Source organism: Hemiscyllium ocellatum, chromosome 42 (assembly GCF_020745735.1).
Source record: "Hemiscyllium ocellatum isolate sHemOce1 chromosome 42, sHemOce1.pat.X.cur, whole genome shotgun sequence".
Taxonomy (NCBI): Eukaryota; Metazoa; Chordata; class Chondrichthyes; order Orectolobiformes; family Hemiscylliidae; genus Hemiscyllium; species Hemiscyllium ocellatum.
Window position 1 is genome coordinate 10,025,243 of NC_083442.1, and position 15,928 is coordinate 10,041,170.

The window sequence follows — 15,928 nt, forward strand, 5'->3', positions numbered from 1 at the left end:
AACGATACTGCTATGTTCACATCCAAATCATTTATATAAATGACAAAAAGTAGTGGACCCAGCACTGATCCTTGGAGCACACCACTGGTCACAGGCCTCCAGTCTGAAAAGCAACCCTCATCACTACCTTCAGTTCTGTATCCAAATGGCTAGCTTTTTCTTTTAAGATTAGATTCCCTACAGAGTGGAAACAGGCCATTCGGCCCAATAATTCTGCACCAACCCTCTGAAGAGTAACTCATCCAGACCTATTTCCCTACCCTCTAACTACCCCTGATTATTGCCCATAGTGTTAGGTGCATTTGAGCATGACCAATTCACCTGACCTGCACATCTTTTGGATTGTTGGAGAAAACTGGAGCACCCAGAGGAAACCTGCAGAGACAGGGGGGAATGTGCAAAGTCCACACAAACAGTGTCCACACAAACAGTCCCCAGAGGGTGGAATCAAGTCCAGGTCCTCAGTGGTTAGCACTACAGCCTCACAGCACCGAGCCACCATGCTGCCCATGTTATCCCTGTATTCCATGAGATCTAACCTTGCTAACCAGTCTACTACCATGGGGAACTTCAAGAGATCAAATCATTAGGTCGATAGTGACACTATTTCCCACCATTTGCAAATTTGATTTAGTACTTTTAACCTCTACAGTTTTCGGTTTTGTTATCAGATGGTTATTCATTCTGTATCCTGTCCCCGACTTCACACTTCAGAAAGATTTAATAGGGTTTGTCAAGTCTAAACTTTTGAAATGCATGTTGAGTGTTCTTCATGATCACTTCAGTTCCTGGACATTTGTCTATTCCATCTTTTAGTTATAACTACATTCTTTTTCCCACCACAGAGGTCAAATTAATCAGCCTGGTTTTCTCAAATTGTTTAACCTCCTTTTTTAAGTATAGGGATCACACTAGCACTGAACTCAGACTTTAATGTATTTTGTGTGAATAGAGGCATGGATAATTCAAAGATCTTGAGCACTTTCAAATTTAAAAAAAAAATAGCTTTGAATTATTGACAGAATGATTCATCCAAGATGTCATTACTATGGAATATATAAAGTGAATGAGCCTTGCCAAGTCTTGTTCTATTGTGAATCAATTTCTGTGAAAGAAAATGCTTTCTAACCAAAATGCTGCGAGAAATTATTTGTGCATTAATCGGCAAGAACCTGTGCCAGTTAGTAAAACAGAAACCGGCCAAGTGAAGGGACATATTCTTCATACATTGTAAGAACTTAATGTGGTAAAATATATTTTAAAATATATTTAAATTATACAGCCGTCTGAGTGTTGAATGCACTTCTGAACCAATGATACATTTGGTCTTACACAGGAGCAGGAGGATATTCAGCCCCTCAGGTCTGTTATCCCTATCAATTCCCATTGGCCTGGTCTTACCTCCAGTGACTCTACTGAACAAATACTCATTAAACTCAATCCTGATGGTTTTACTCATCCCCTCGCATTTACACAATTGTTCACCATATTGTGTGGAAAAGCTGTTTCCAAGAATCCCGGTTCAGATTTTCAGCGATGCTCCCGTCTCATTCTTCCAATTGTGCTGAGTAGCAATGGAGCACCTCCACGGTGGTGACTGTTCACCAAAAGCTGAACACACCATTTTCTCCTCCCTTGTGAGTGATCTCCTGTCAGAGTCAGTCCAGGTCCCAGTGCAGGACTGGAATAGGTGATCCAGTGTGAAAAAAAAAAGTCATGATGTGGAGGTGCTGGTGTTTGACTGGGGTGGGCAAAGTTAAAAATCTCTCAATACTAGGTTATAGCCCAACAGGTTTATTTGGAAGCACTAGCTTTCGGACAAAGGAGCAGTGCTCCAAAAGCTTGTACTTCCAGATAAACCTGTTGGACGATAACCTGGTGTGTTATTTTGAAAACTGGAAAAAGAGCAGAGAATTCCTCCAGTATCCAGGGAAAGGTCATGCTCTTATGCTCTAACCAGGAATTTCAGGCCCACATTGCAGCAGAGTGGACATAGTGGACATCTTTGCAGAGAATGGCCAGAGAACTTCTCACTCCTCCCAGGAGGAAGTCACACCCATCATTCTCCAGTGTTAGTGCAAGACAGTGGAAATTCAACCCCACTATTTGGTGTTGTTTTTGTCTTTAAACAAGCTTGCTGGGTATGGAAAGCACTTTGCAAGATCTCTGAATATTTTTCCTTCAACATACTCTCACTCAGCAGTAACCTGCTCACTGATACACAGTTTGGGTTTGACCAGAACTACAGCACCATATGCCGACAAGACCAGAATCCCAGGGGATCAGGAGAAAGTGAAAGCCCTCAATGTTAAGGCAGTATTTGATTTGGCAAAAATAAATCTAGGAGAACTCAAGTCTGAATAGATGGTATGGAAACTCTCCAATGATTGGGTCACAGGGCTGTTGGTCCTGAAAACTGAAAGTCAATCATCACAGCTCCCGGACCTGTTCAGAGATGTCATCACACACCTGTGCAGCAGGTCGGACTTAAACCTGACCCTCCTGGTTGAGAGGTGCAGACATTACCACTAAGCCACAAGAGCCCCTTTTTCAGGATTATGTCCTAGGCCTGACCAGCTTTAGTTGCTTCAATGATGTTCCCTCCATCATAAAGTCAGAAGGAAGTGTGTGAGGTTCAGCACTATTTTCTATTCTTCAGATAAGGAAAGAATTCATACCTGCATTAACAAGACTTTGACTACATCCAGACCTGAGCTAATAATTGGTAAATAACATGTGCAGCACACAAGTGTCAGGCGATAACAACTATCAGCAATAACAGCATAACTGCTTCCTCCTAACATTCAATAGTTTCATCATCACTGAAACACCAGAGAAATCCTGGAATCTCAACATTGCAGGAAACTCAACCAGACCATCAATGTCATAGTTATCAGAACATATCAAAAGTTTTGCTTTCTGCAGAAAACAGCTCATCTCCTGACTGCTATAATCTCTCCCCCACTGACAAGTCAGGAGTGTGCTGGAATACTCGCACCTTGTCTGGATGAAAAGCTTCAGCACTCAAAAGGCATGACACCATTCAGGACAAAGTAGTCAATTTGATTGGCACCACATCTATCACCTTGAATATTTGCTGCCTTCACCACTGATGCACTGCAACAACTCATCAGGATTCCTTTGACATCTACCAAACTCAACCTCTCCCAGCTGAAAGAACTCAGGCAGCAGAGATTTGGGAACACAGCAACCTGCACGTTCCCCTTCACGTTAAAGACTGCAGTGGCTCAGAAAGATGGTTCAGTACCATCTTTGCCCCATGGGTGTCTGAGGACAAGCAACGAATACCCAGACTGGGAATTAATTTTTAAACAACAATCATTATGATTCAGTTTAGTCCACCCATTCGCCAATAATGTTTGCAAATAGTGATGGAAATAATTAGCGAACATTGACAGGGAAAATTACTCAGGGGAAACCTTAAATACGTGCTGGATATAAAATCCTAGTTGTATGAAGGGATGCTTTGTCAATATTGCAGTTTTTTTATAGTTGTTTATTGAAGTACATATTCAACCAAAAGACGTAAGAGTAGAAGTAAGGCCATTCAGCCCATCGAGGCCACTCCACCATTTAATCATGGCTGATGGGCATTTCAACTCTACTTACCGTACTCTCCCCGCAGCCCTTAATTTCTTGCAAGATCAAGAATTTATCAATCTCTGCCTTGTAGATATTTAATGTCCCGGCCTCCACTACGCTCCATGACAATGAATTCCACAGGCTCACCACTTTCATTTCCGTTCTAAATTGACCCGCTCTAATTTTAAGGCTGTGCCCATGGGTCCTAGTATTCCCACCTGATGGAAACAATTTCCCAGCATCCAACTTTTCTAAGCCATGCATTAAGTTTCTATTAAATCGCCCCTCAACCATCTAAGTTCTAACGAATACAATCGCAGGATCCTCAGCCATTCATCACATGTTAGGCTTACCATTCCAGGGATCATCTGTGTGAATCTCCACTGGACATGCTCTAGTGCCAGTATGTCCTTCCTGAGGTGTGGGGTCCAAAATTGGACACAGTATTCTAAATGAGGCCTAACTAGAGATTTATAAATTCTTAGAGCACATTGTTGCTTTTATATTCTAACTCTCGAGATAAATGACAACATTACATTTGTTTTCTTAATAACAGACTCAATCTGCAAGTTAACCTTCAGAGAATCCTGCACTAGCACTCCCAGATCTCTGTGTACTTTGGCTTTATGAATGTTCTCACCATTTAGAAAGTAGTCCATGCCTGTATTCTTTTTTCCAAAGTGCAAAACCTCGCATTTGCTCACGATGAATTTCATCAGCCATTCCTGGACCACTCTCCTAAACTGTCTAAATCTTTCTACAGCCTCCCCACCTTCTTAGTATTACCTGCTTGTCCAACTAACTTCATATCATCAGCAAACTTCATCAGAATGCCCCTCGTCCTTCATCCAGATCAATTAATATATAAAGTGAATAGCTGCGCCCCAACACTGAACCCTGCGGGACACCACTTGTCACTGGCTGCCCTTCTGATACAGAACCTTTTTATCCTAACTCTCTGCCTTCTGTCAGACAACCAATCCATGCCAGTAGCTCACCTCAAACATTATGGGCCCTCACCTTACTCAGCAACCTCCCTTGAGGCACCTTATCAAAGGCCTTTTGGAAGTCTAGGTAGATAACATCCACTGGGTTTGCCTGGTCTAACCGACTTGTTACCTCTTCAAAACAATTTTAACAGGTTTGTCAGGCATGACCTCCCCTTTCTAAATCCATGCTGACTGGTTCTAATCCGACCCTGCACTTTCAAGAATTTAGAAATCTCATCCTTAACAATGGATTCTAGAATTTTACCTCCAACTGACGTTAGCCTAAATCGGCCTATATTTTTCCATCTTTTATCTTGATCCTTTCTTGAACAAGGGGGTTACAACAGCAACTTTCCAATCATGGGACTTTCCCTGACTCCAGTGATTTTTGAAAGATTATAACCAACGCCTCCACTATTTCTTCAGCCACTTCCCTCAGAACTCTAGGATGCAGCCCAACCAGGCCAGGAGATTTATCATGTTTTAGACCTTTTCTAGCACTTTCTCTTTTGTAATGGCTACCATACTCAACTCTGCCCCCTGACTCTCCTTAATTGTTGGGATATTACTCATGTCTTCCACTGTGAAGACTTACGCAAAGTACTCATTAAGTTCTTCAGCTATTTCCTTATCTCCCAGCACTAGCCTTCCAGCATCAATTTGGAGCAACCCACTGTCTACTTTTGGCTCTTTTTTTTATGTATTGAAAGAAACTTTTACTATCAGTTCTAATATTACTGGCTAGCTTACGTTCATATTTGATCCTCTCCTTCCTTATTTCTCTCTTTGTTACCCTCTATTTGCTTTTGTAGTCTTCCCAATCTTCTGATTTCCCAGTACTTCTAGCTACTTTATAGGCTCTCTCTTTTTCTTTGATACATTTCCTGACTTCCTTTGTCAGCCCTGGCTGTATAATCCCCCTCCAGATAGTCTTTTTATTTGGGATGAACTGCAGTACAGTGTTCTCAAATACAACCAGAAACTCCTGCCATTGTAGCTCTACTGTCTTCCCTGCTAGGCTCTGCTTCCAGTTGATTTGTCAGTTCCTCTCATGTCCCTGTAGTTACCTTTATTTAATTGTAACACCATTACATCCAATTTTGCCTTCTCTCTTTCAAACTGCAGACTGAATTCTACCATGTTATGATCGCTGCCTAAGTGTTCCCTTAAGATCTTTTATAAAGTCTGGCTCATTACAGAGCACTAAGTCCAGAATAGCCTGCTCCCTTGTAGGCTCCATCACAAATTGTTGATGAAGTAGTGACATTTAGATGAGATGAGACCATCAATAGGTACAGACTGCATCAGCATCCTTAAAATTATTTCCTATTCTATGGCCTTAAGCAGAATATTAAATACTAGGAACAATAAAACCTAACTTCAGCCAATCAAGTTATATTGGTCCAGGATTTCTGCAGAGGAGCAGTGCACAGCACTGATTGTTAGTTAAACTAGCTCATTCAGCCTTCAACTCCGGTGTGTGCTGCTCACTATGTTGTTATCAGCTGATACTGAAGCAGGAACGCAAAAAAAATGAATCTTAATCCAGGAGATTCATTTGATTGAGACGCAAGCAGGAAGAGACTGAAAAGATGAACCAGAGTCAAATTAAAGTACAAATTAAGTCAAATTTTAAGATTAAAGGACGAAGAAAGGGACAAAGAAAATTAAAGGAAAATAAGTTAAAATGTGATATTTTAAAATCACCACAACAATTCACAACCGGCTGATTGAGATTCACTTAGGCGCTTCACTTTCTGGTACAGGGTGTTTGACTGGCAGTCATTAACAATCTTTTCTCATTTAAAAATAAAATTGACACTTAATTGCCTTGATTTCTGTAATAGCTTTAATGGATAACCAATCAGTAATTTGTTAGTCATGACAGCTTAAGAGTGAGATGCCCCAGTTTGTAATTATTTCTTCCTTGCCTTTAGCTGCTGGCCAATATGTGCATTAATATCAGTGTGTGTCATTCATATGGCATAGTTTTCAAAAACATTCTGGCTTATTTTTATAGTGAACATCTATCAATAATTATTCAGTTTGTTCTTTGTGCTTTAAATATTTGGGGTGTCAAACATAGGAAAGCTATTTCCATTTCTTCCCACCGTTGCAATTTACAAACTGACTATAAAAAAAAATGGAGGAGGTGAGCATATGCACTTGGAATTAATTATTGGATTGTTCTTGTTCAACAGACACTCCACTCCAGAACAAATATATTTAAATGTTTCAATCATTAAAACATTAAATGTTTCAATCTCACCAATCAAGGATTAGTTATTTCAGACTTTTGGGTTTTCACTTCCAAACATTGTTAGGGTTTCAGGTGGAGGGGGGGGGTGAAGAGTACCTTAGGGAAAGGGCAGCCAGGGGACAGTATATCATCACAGGCCACTGCGGTGCGGTGCGGCGCAGATCACCAATCCAATGTGCCCTAACAGGAACAGTGGCTCATTTTGAGAACAGGCAAAATGAAGAAACAACTGAAAACACTGGATGATGCAAAGCTGATAAGCACTGACAATACTCGGGGATAAAATTGAGGACTTATTCACCAGAACTAATCGCATCCCTGGCCAAGCTATTCAAGTATAGATACAACACTGGCATCTTCCCAAATATATGAAAAATCTTTAGGTCCTGTACACAAAACGAACAAATCTAATTCAGCCAATTACTATCTAATCAATTTACAGGAGTGAAATAATGGAAGGGGTTATTGTCGGTGCTATCGAATGGCAACTCCGCAATAATAAGCCTTTCATCAACTTTATTTGGGTTTATTATAAATTCAATCTAGACATGGAAAAAGGAGCTGATTCTAAAATGGCAGGTGGAAATGACAGTGTTTGGTCATCAAGTTGGCATTTTATCAAATATATCAAAGCGCATTCACAAGTATAATGTGAACTAATTGAATTGAATTGAATTTATTGTCACGTGTACCGAGGCACAGTGAAAAGCTTTTTTTTTTGCAAACAATGCAGGCAGATCAGAGTTAAATAGCATAGGTAAGTAAATAATAGGTACACAGCGGCAAAAAGAAAAACACTGCTACAGGCGAATGCTAAGAGTTGCGAGTCCATCCAGTATTCTAACAACAGTTGGGTAGAAACTGTTTTGAAACTGCTGGTGCGTGTGTTCAGGCTTCTGTACACCTACCAGAAGGTAGAGGTTATAGAAAAGCATTGCCAGGGTGGGATGGATCTTTGAGTGTGCTGGCAGCCTTTCCTCGACAGCAGGCCAGGTAGATGGATACTATGGACGGGAAGTTGGACTTTGAGATTATCCGGGCTGAGTAACCGTCTCCAATCTTAAATGGTACAGTTGCCATACCAGGTAATGATACATCAGACAGAATGCTTTCGATGGCGCAGCTATAAAAATTGGCAAGGGTATTCATCATCATGCCAAACTTTCTCAGTTGCCCAAGGACGAATGAGTCACAAAAGCCCAACAACATCCAATGTCAATGGTAATCAGAGGGAAACTCTCCACTGAGATATATCTGGCATAAAAGGAAAAAAAAAAACAAAATCTGGAATTCAGAGCCTAATGATGACCATGAATCCATTGTCAATTTTCAGAAAAAGCCATCTGGTTCACTAAATTCCTTTCTGGAAGGAAACTGCCATCTTTTCCTGATCTGGCCTATATGCGACTCCAGACCCACAGCAATGTGGTTGATTCTTAACTTGCTCTAGACAATTAAGATTGGCGAGGCCAGTATTTATTGCCCAGCAACACCCACATTCCATGAATGAACTTGTTGGAGAAATTTGCCCAATAAATTAGAGACCACACAAACCAGATCGGGTGAAATTGACATGCTGTTTATTATAATGGATATTGCTGGAAGAGAAATTGACTAGGCTATGCAGGTAGATCAGAATTTCTCTTCCTCGAGCTGAAGAAGCAGCCAGTTTTTATAATAATCCTGTACAATGAGGCTAATTAGAAATGGGGAAAATACAATGTATCTGGAAATGGAGTAATCCAGTTACCATGATGCTAATCGGAAAACTGTTATCAGAGGAATGTCCTAATTCTCTACACAAAGCAACATCCTGACAATATTCATTCCTCTTCACAGGTAGGTGCTAATGTCTCCTCTGAAGTGGTGAGGTGCTTTCATTGTCCTGTCTGGGGATCAATGCTCTTGTTGGTGCCTCTCTGTCTGACCTGCTGTTTGTGGGGCTTTGGTATTGCTGGTTGTGAAACTGCCCTCGGAGCTTTGGGATAGCTGTGGTGCTCCGTCATTGCTAGTGGGAGCTTGAAGTGTATTCACTGTCTGTGAGTGCTGTCCAGTTTCGCTGGTCAGCCTGCTTGGCCCCTGCTGAGGCATGCTGGGTGTTTTGGTACAGTTTGGCCAAGTTTGCTTTTGGTGGGCCTATTATGGGTTGGCAGGGTGGTAGATCTTTTCCCACAGGATTCAAAAAATTACCATCTCTCACCATCAACATTCTGGGGGTTACTATTGATTATAAACTGAAATACAGCCATATAAACACAGTTGGCTACATGAGTGGGTAGGTGAGAAGGTAGGAATTTTGTAATGAGCAGCTCAACTCTTGGCTCTTCAAAATCTGTCTACAAGCTACAATGCACAAGTCAGGAGTGTGATGGACAGATGCAATTCCAAACAACACTCAAGAGGCTTGACACCATCAATGGCAAAGCACACTTGATTGGCACCATCTTCAATATTTACTCTTTTCACCACTGACACTCAATAACACCAGAGTATATTGTTTACAAGATGCAGTATAGAAATTCACTGTCAATGGCACCTTCCAAATCTACAACCATTTCCATCCACAAGTCAAGGGCTGAAGATACATGGAAATACAACCACTTACAAGTTCCCTTGCAAGTCACTCATCATTCTGACCTGGAAATAATGTCATGGTTCCTGCAGTGTGGCTGAGTCAAAATCCTGAAACTTCCTCCCTAGCACATTGTGACTCAGGTACTGCGCGGTGCAGGACAATTAGTGATGTGCAATAAACACTGGCCACACTAACAAATTCCACATCACATGAACGGATAAAAGCAGAAAAAGCAATATCTAAGAACCTTTGATGTTAGGTAACTGGAAGCATAGCCTTCCAGCAATGAGCTTACCAACTGATTTTTCTAATCAGAAGAGTTTGTTTCACGTTGTGTCCAGCAAAAGAAATAAGCAGCTTAAAATATATTGCAACTATGGTACCTGTTCGCTATACAGCAGTAGTGATTGTTATTTCTGGATATTTTACAACAGAAAACACAGATCATTTGCAGCAAATTCATTGCAAGTTGGGATGCAGACATCTGCTCTGACATGCCCTGAGCATCTTGATCAGGTGCGATTGAGCTTTAGAATGTAGCGAGAAAGCACCCCCGAGGTCAAGCACTAGAAGAGGAGAGCTGACAATGGGAGTCTGAGAGTTTACAGGAAAAGTGCATTGATTATTCAATTATTGTTCTGAAGGTCAACATTTAAATCCTTTTAAACATTCTGTTGCACCTTGTGTGAGATGATGACTCTGAGACAATAGAAAGAGCAGTAAGGCTCACTGGACAGCAAGTTTGGAGCTGTATGATCTTAATGACCACCTTGTAAAGGGGATGGATAGGATGCTGTGTGTTAATATCATGACTGGGCCACTGGTGATGATTTAAATCCATCCCTTACCATGCTGACTGCACTGCCCTGCCACCAAGTCCTGATCTTAGCTTCTATTGGATGTTGGCTCTAGCAGGATGGATGCAGTTAAAATAGGCAAATATTGAATGCTTGGGTGGGCAAAGTTAACTTCAACCTTTACAAGCGTCAGTCCTGAGTGATGAACAGTTCCTGAATTTGGGTTCAGAGGAACTGACGGTTAAGGCCAAAGCTGGTGGCCAGATGTTGAGAATTAGATAACTATCATGGTCAGTGAGTCTGTAACTAAAGAGCATAGCTTTAAGATTATTATCAATAAGAAAGAAAGGCCATTGTTTTCCAGAATGTATTAGGCATGACCAAAGATCCTGGCTGAAAGAAGCTTCTCAATTCTGGTTCATTGGGCTTAACTTAACCAAACACACTGGAGACGGTGATTGGCACCAGTAAAAACTGACAGCACCACAGGAATGAGCAGATCCTACAGGGAGGCTGAGAAGGTGGGATGTACCAGGATCATAGGCAAATCAGCCAATACGAATACGATCACAGTGTGGTATGTGGCTCATGTCTGGTGTGGGAAATGTTTCTGGCTCCTCTGGGTAGTGGTGTGGCAGGGCTACATTCTCAGATATGTAACAGCACAGAATCAGAGCATTCGGCCCCACCAGTCTAAGCTGGTGTTTTAGCTCCTCTTCCCATGTGGCTGTGGAAAGCTCTGTTGTTTCAAGTAAATAGATTTCCGAATATCAATGATCCAGAAGCAATATGAAGATAGTGTGGAAGAAAGCATTGAAGTGGATGATAATATGAACAGTGGAATAGGTTTGATGGGTTGAATGTTCTATTCCTGCTCCTAAGGCAAAAGCGGGGACTGCATATGCTGGAGATCAGAGTCTAGATTAGTGTGGCGTTGGAAAAGCACAACAGGTCAGGCAGCATCCGAGGAGCAGCAAAATTGATGTTTTGGGCAAAAGCTCTTCAACAGGAAACACTGTTTCTATTCCTGGTCCTAAAACTCAACTTCACTAACTTCTTATTTCCTACACTCTCACTTGTCCAGCCTTTCCTCTAATCTACACATATCATTTCATGTCATCACTCTAGTTATGTAATTATTGCATAATGATAACATTCAACAACAGCAGCTTGCATTTACATAGCAACTGTAAACGACAAACCACATTCTATATTGCCTCAGAGGTGTAAGGAACGACTTAAAATATCCAAATTAAGAAAAACAATCATCAGGACAGATGATCAAAAGTTTGGCAGAAGAGGTAGATTTTAAAGAGTTTGACAGCAGGGGAGGGAGACAGTGGGTAGGAGGGAATCCCACAACATGAGAATTAGACAAGTGATGGAAGTCATAATCAGAGGAACAGGCAGTTTAATGGAATTGTAGAGTCGGAGAACATCTTCAAATTACAGAGTGAATGAAAAGCAAGACACAATAAAGTAAGTTTGAAATACCCAGGGGCTGACAGTCAGAGAACATCAAAAGTCAGAGTTGATAAGTGGGATTTGTGGGGCATTGGGATTTGGGAAACAGCTGAATGGATTTGAGAGGGTGGCAGGGTATCCAGAATAGTCAATTCTTTGACAGTGATATAAAGAGGTAAAGAAATGGCAACTCAGATGTGCTTAGAAAAAACAACTAGCATTTTCCCTAAACTTTTTCAGAAGACAATAACCCAGTTAATATAGTAAATTGAAGGTCCCATTGCTCTTCAAAACAACAGCTGCTGGGTAACAGAACCATTTATGCAGCAATGTACACATTTTCTTTCATGGTAATGCTGTCATTCAATATGGTCTGAAGGATTGCATAGGTGGACAGAGGAAGTGCTTCAGGGATACCCTCAAGGCCTTATTGGTGAAGTGCACTGACACCTGGGAATTACCAGCCAAAGACGGTCCAAAGCAGGAAGGTGTCGAGCCCAAGTGGAAGCCAGGTGAAAACAATGCGCTGCCCCATCCCCCTTCCCATGACCACCTTGTAGCAGAGTCTGTGGAAGCCATATCAGACCATAGAGCCATCTACAGACTCACCTTGAAAGTGGGAGAGAGTCATCCTCACCTGCAAGGGACCATCAATGAGCATGAGAGTACCTAATGGAATGAAGGGACTGGTGATGGGATATCTTTGTTGAGAGTTAATTGGGTTTGTTTTTTGTTGTATAAATATGGGAAGCTAGTAATCTGTAGGATATGAGTTCTATGGATTGTGGTCAGCTGAAAGCTGACTCAAAAGTGGAAACGTCTCTATTTAAACACAACTATACTCTGAGTATAGCAGTTTCCACGGGTATGTTTCTAAAAGCATAGTTGAGTGTATGAGACACAAGCTTCTGCAAATGACAGCATGAACAAAAACAATTAGCCTGAGGATCCAGAGAACACACACGTGGAAGACAACTGAACAGGTTTCTACTTCACTTTTTAAGGCAGAATCAAACATCTTGAAATATTTTAGTAAAAGTAAAATATTGTGGATGCTGAAAACCTGGAAGATAGCAAAAGCAGCAAATACTGTGGACTAGACTGAAAGTATAAATAAAATGCTGCTTTGCATTGTGAGCAGTGAATACAGTCTGCTTTACTTTGGATCAATTGAATACAGACCAGGTATCCACATTGTGGACCACCTTTGCAGTGTCTGTAAGAATGACTACAATCTTCCCAGATGCTTGACCAATTGTTCCTGTACCAACATTTCCATCCTAGGCTAACAGCAATGATCCACTGGAGATCAATTCAAACTGGAGGAATACCCCATTTGCTGTCTAGATACTTGACAGCCTTCAGGACATAACACTGAATCCAACAACTTCAGAACATGAATTACAAACCCCACCACATGTATTGTCAACTTCGTACTCAGCACAGTGAACCCATTTTCTCCTTTACCTAACTTACTATCATTTTTATGGACCAGGCCAGATCCACTCAAAACATTTCAAAAAGTAGCCCAGACCCTAAATTTGCTCATTGTTTTGAGTATACGTGAAGTGGATATTCCAGGAATATTGTAGCTGGTCAAACTACTTAGTTTTAAACAAAACAGAATTTATTTGTAAGATTACCAAATGAAACCCAAATAAAAGAGAACAGAATATAGAATAACCTAACCTATCTGAAAGCTAACAGACAATCCCATCTTAATGATGCTGTTCCAAATACTGCAACAAACCCCATAAACACCGAGAGAGAGAGAGAGAGAGAGAGATTCAACATGAAACACCTTATTTTATTTAGCTGTTTCTTTAATCAGCTGCCTCAAACAGACTGACTGCTTTCAGTGAACAACCAGACTGCTAAAACCAAACCGGAGTAAAGCTGAGCTGGAGAACTGGCCACTCCCCTTTCACTGTACATGTGTTTTTTTAAAACTTGAAAGCCATTTGACTGAGGCAATATCTGTTAACTATAATCAAATTGGCCCTAAAACCCATCAAAAGTAGACACACCCGAACCTGCTCTGAAAGCAAACAAGGATGTCATCATTGTCATTAAATGAACAGCATTGCCATCCCCCTCCCCCTCACCACCATTAGCACTCCCTTTGGTCTGGGCACTCTCACCATCTGTTCCACACTCTCCTCCTATCTCTTCTGTCAACAGCATAAAAACCACCATTCAAGCCCCTTTCAGTTCTGAAGAAGTTATAGCCGGACTCTAAACATTAACTCTTGCTTTCTCCACAGATGCTCCCTAATCTGATGAGTTTCTCCAGCACTTTGTTTTTATTTTGAAATGGTTTCTTCCCTCATTGTAATAATGCTCCATCTAAATGTTCAGTAATGAGAAGGATAGACCTGAACCAAGTGATCACATCTGGATGTACTAGACAGGTGAATTTGGATCAGTGGAAGTGTGTGTTTTGTCATCAGCATTGCTAGTTGTAGCTGTAACCGGCTAATATTTACAGAACTCACTGTAGTTTATGCAGTTGATTTTCCCCTAGAGGGAATTCAGAACCAGATTATCGGAGTCACTTGGAAATGGGAACGGTATGAACACTTCGCGGGGAGATCATTCAAACTCTTCACAGCGACCTGTTGAAAGACAACTTCGAGGAATCGATCCTCATTTCGGAGTCAAACCTCTCATCCTCGCTATATAAATGAGATTCCAATAGTTAAGACAACGCAGATTCTCGATCTTTATCCTAGCTCTTGACAGGCACGTCACAGAAACGCTGCCAACTGTGCAGAATTTTATGAGTACACCGCATCAGATAACACAGCACTGTCATTACATAGAGCGTCCAGAATCCACTACTCAGAGCTCCCTGGGTTCACCTTAAAATCTTTCACAGTGAAAGGTTTGTTTTATACTGAGCTGGATAGAGAATATTCTAAGACTATCAAAACAAGGGAGTTTTTTTAATCTCAAAAGATCTGCAAGCTTTCTGTTCAAAAACAAAAGAATAAAATTTGAAATAAAAAAGCCTGACTTTTTAAATTTTATCCACGAGTCTAAATAATTAAAAATAAAAAGGTAGGGTTGAGGCTAATGTTATTTTCACATCGGTAGGAGAGAATAGACTTCAAAAGTATACTTTAAATTGAACAGGACTGGTTTCAGTCAGACTTTTTGAGAGTTGGGATAGCTTTTGTTGTCACTGGAGTTGTGTTGGTTTATGAGTGCTGTCAGCGACAGGGACAGGGGACTATCAGTGAGAGGGAGTCAGTGAGGTTGCAGGTGGAGGTACAGGGGGCCGACAGTGAAGGGTGGGAGACAGGGGGATGACAGTGTGGGGTAAGGGACAGGGAGCTGACAGTGTAGGGTAAGGGACAGCGGACTACAGTGAGGGGGAGGCTGCCCCAAAATGCCGGAGTGAGGAGGGAAAAGGAGCAGTTACTGAGTAGGAGCCTTCACTTACCCGCTCCCCGCGACTCTCCGCTTGCCACTAGCAGGAGCTTCCCTGACAGCGGGAGTTTATAACGCACCCGGGAGCGCGCATATAGGCAGGGGACGTGAACGCGCTACCGTGGGCGCGCATCGAGGCACCTTTGCGGCAACATGAGCGCGCATAGCCCCCCAGGAGTTGGCAAACATCCCGGGGACGCGTCTGTCTACCCGATCGTCCCCGGAAAAGTGCATTGTTACAATGTAGCCAGAAGAATGGAAACTGTAACAAACTGCAACCAAATACATTGTAACCAACTGTAACACACTCGAACACATTATCAGAAAGTATTGCGCTGGGAGTAGGAAGGAACCCCGTTCATAACCCTCCTCGGATTGGAGGGTTTCCACAGCCAATCAGAAACTGAGGAAAGACGGTGCGATGTTTTGTGAACTTCCGGTGTATTGGGGCGGAACTGAAAGTGGAAATTCAATTGGTAGCTGAATACCAGCCAATCGGAAGAATGCCTGCTTTCCGATTGGACATGGTGAGACGGACATCTCAATCAGCCAATTGGCAGGTGGTTAGGGCGGATCAGGTGGGTGAATCCTCCAGGAGCGTGGCCACATGCAACATGCCCAATGTGACTGTGTCTGAGAGTGTGTACACACCTATAACAGGAGGGCCAATGTACTGTTGGGAACCTCACCCCTTCCATCACCACATACAACAAATCCAGAGAGAGAGACAACACACACACACACACAGATGGTCATAACAACACCAACTGTTCTAATCAGATACTGAAGGGGGGGGGGGGGGGGAACT

At 41.9% G+C, this 15,928-nt stretch overlaps 1 protein-coding gene across 3 annotated transcripts in view; it reads right to left on the minus strand.

Moving 5' to 3' along the window:
• The window catches only part of dapk2b (death-associated protein kinase 2b), a 156,552-nt gene extending 141,376 nt beyond the window's left edge, over window positions 1–15,176 (minus strand). Inside the window, exon 1 of one of the 3 annotated variants that reach the window (XM_060853576.1) lies at window positions 14,184–14,281. The gene's annotated coding sequence lies outside the window, so the exon portion shown is untranslated. Of the gene's footprint in view, window positions 1–14,183; window positions 14,290–15,133 lie in introns of those variants that run through there. The other 2 variants (XM_060853574.1, XM_060853572.1) reach the window with 2 other exon arrangements.
• Between the last annotated feature and the right edge of the window lie 752 nt (window positions 15,177–15,928).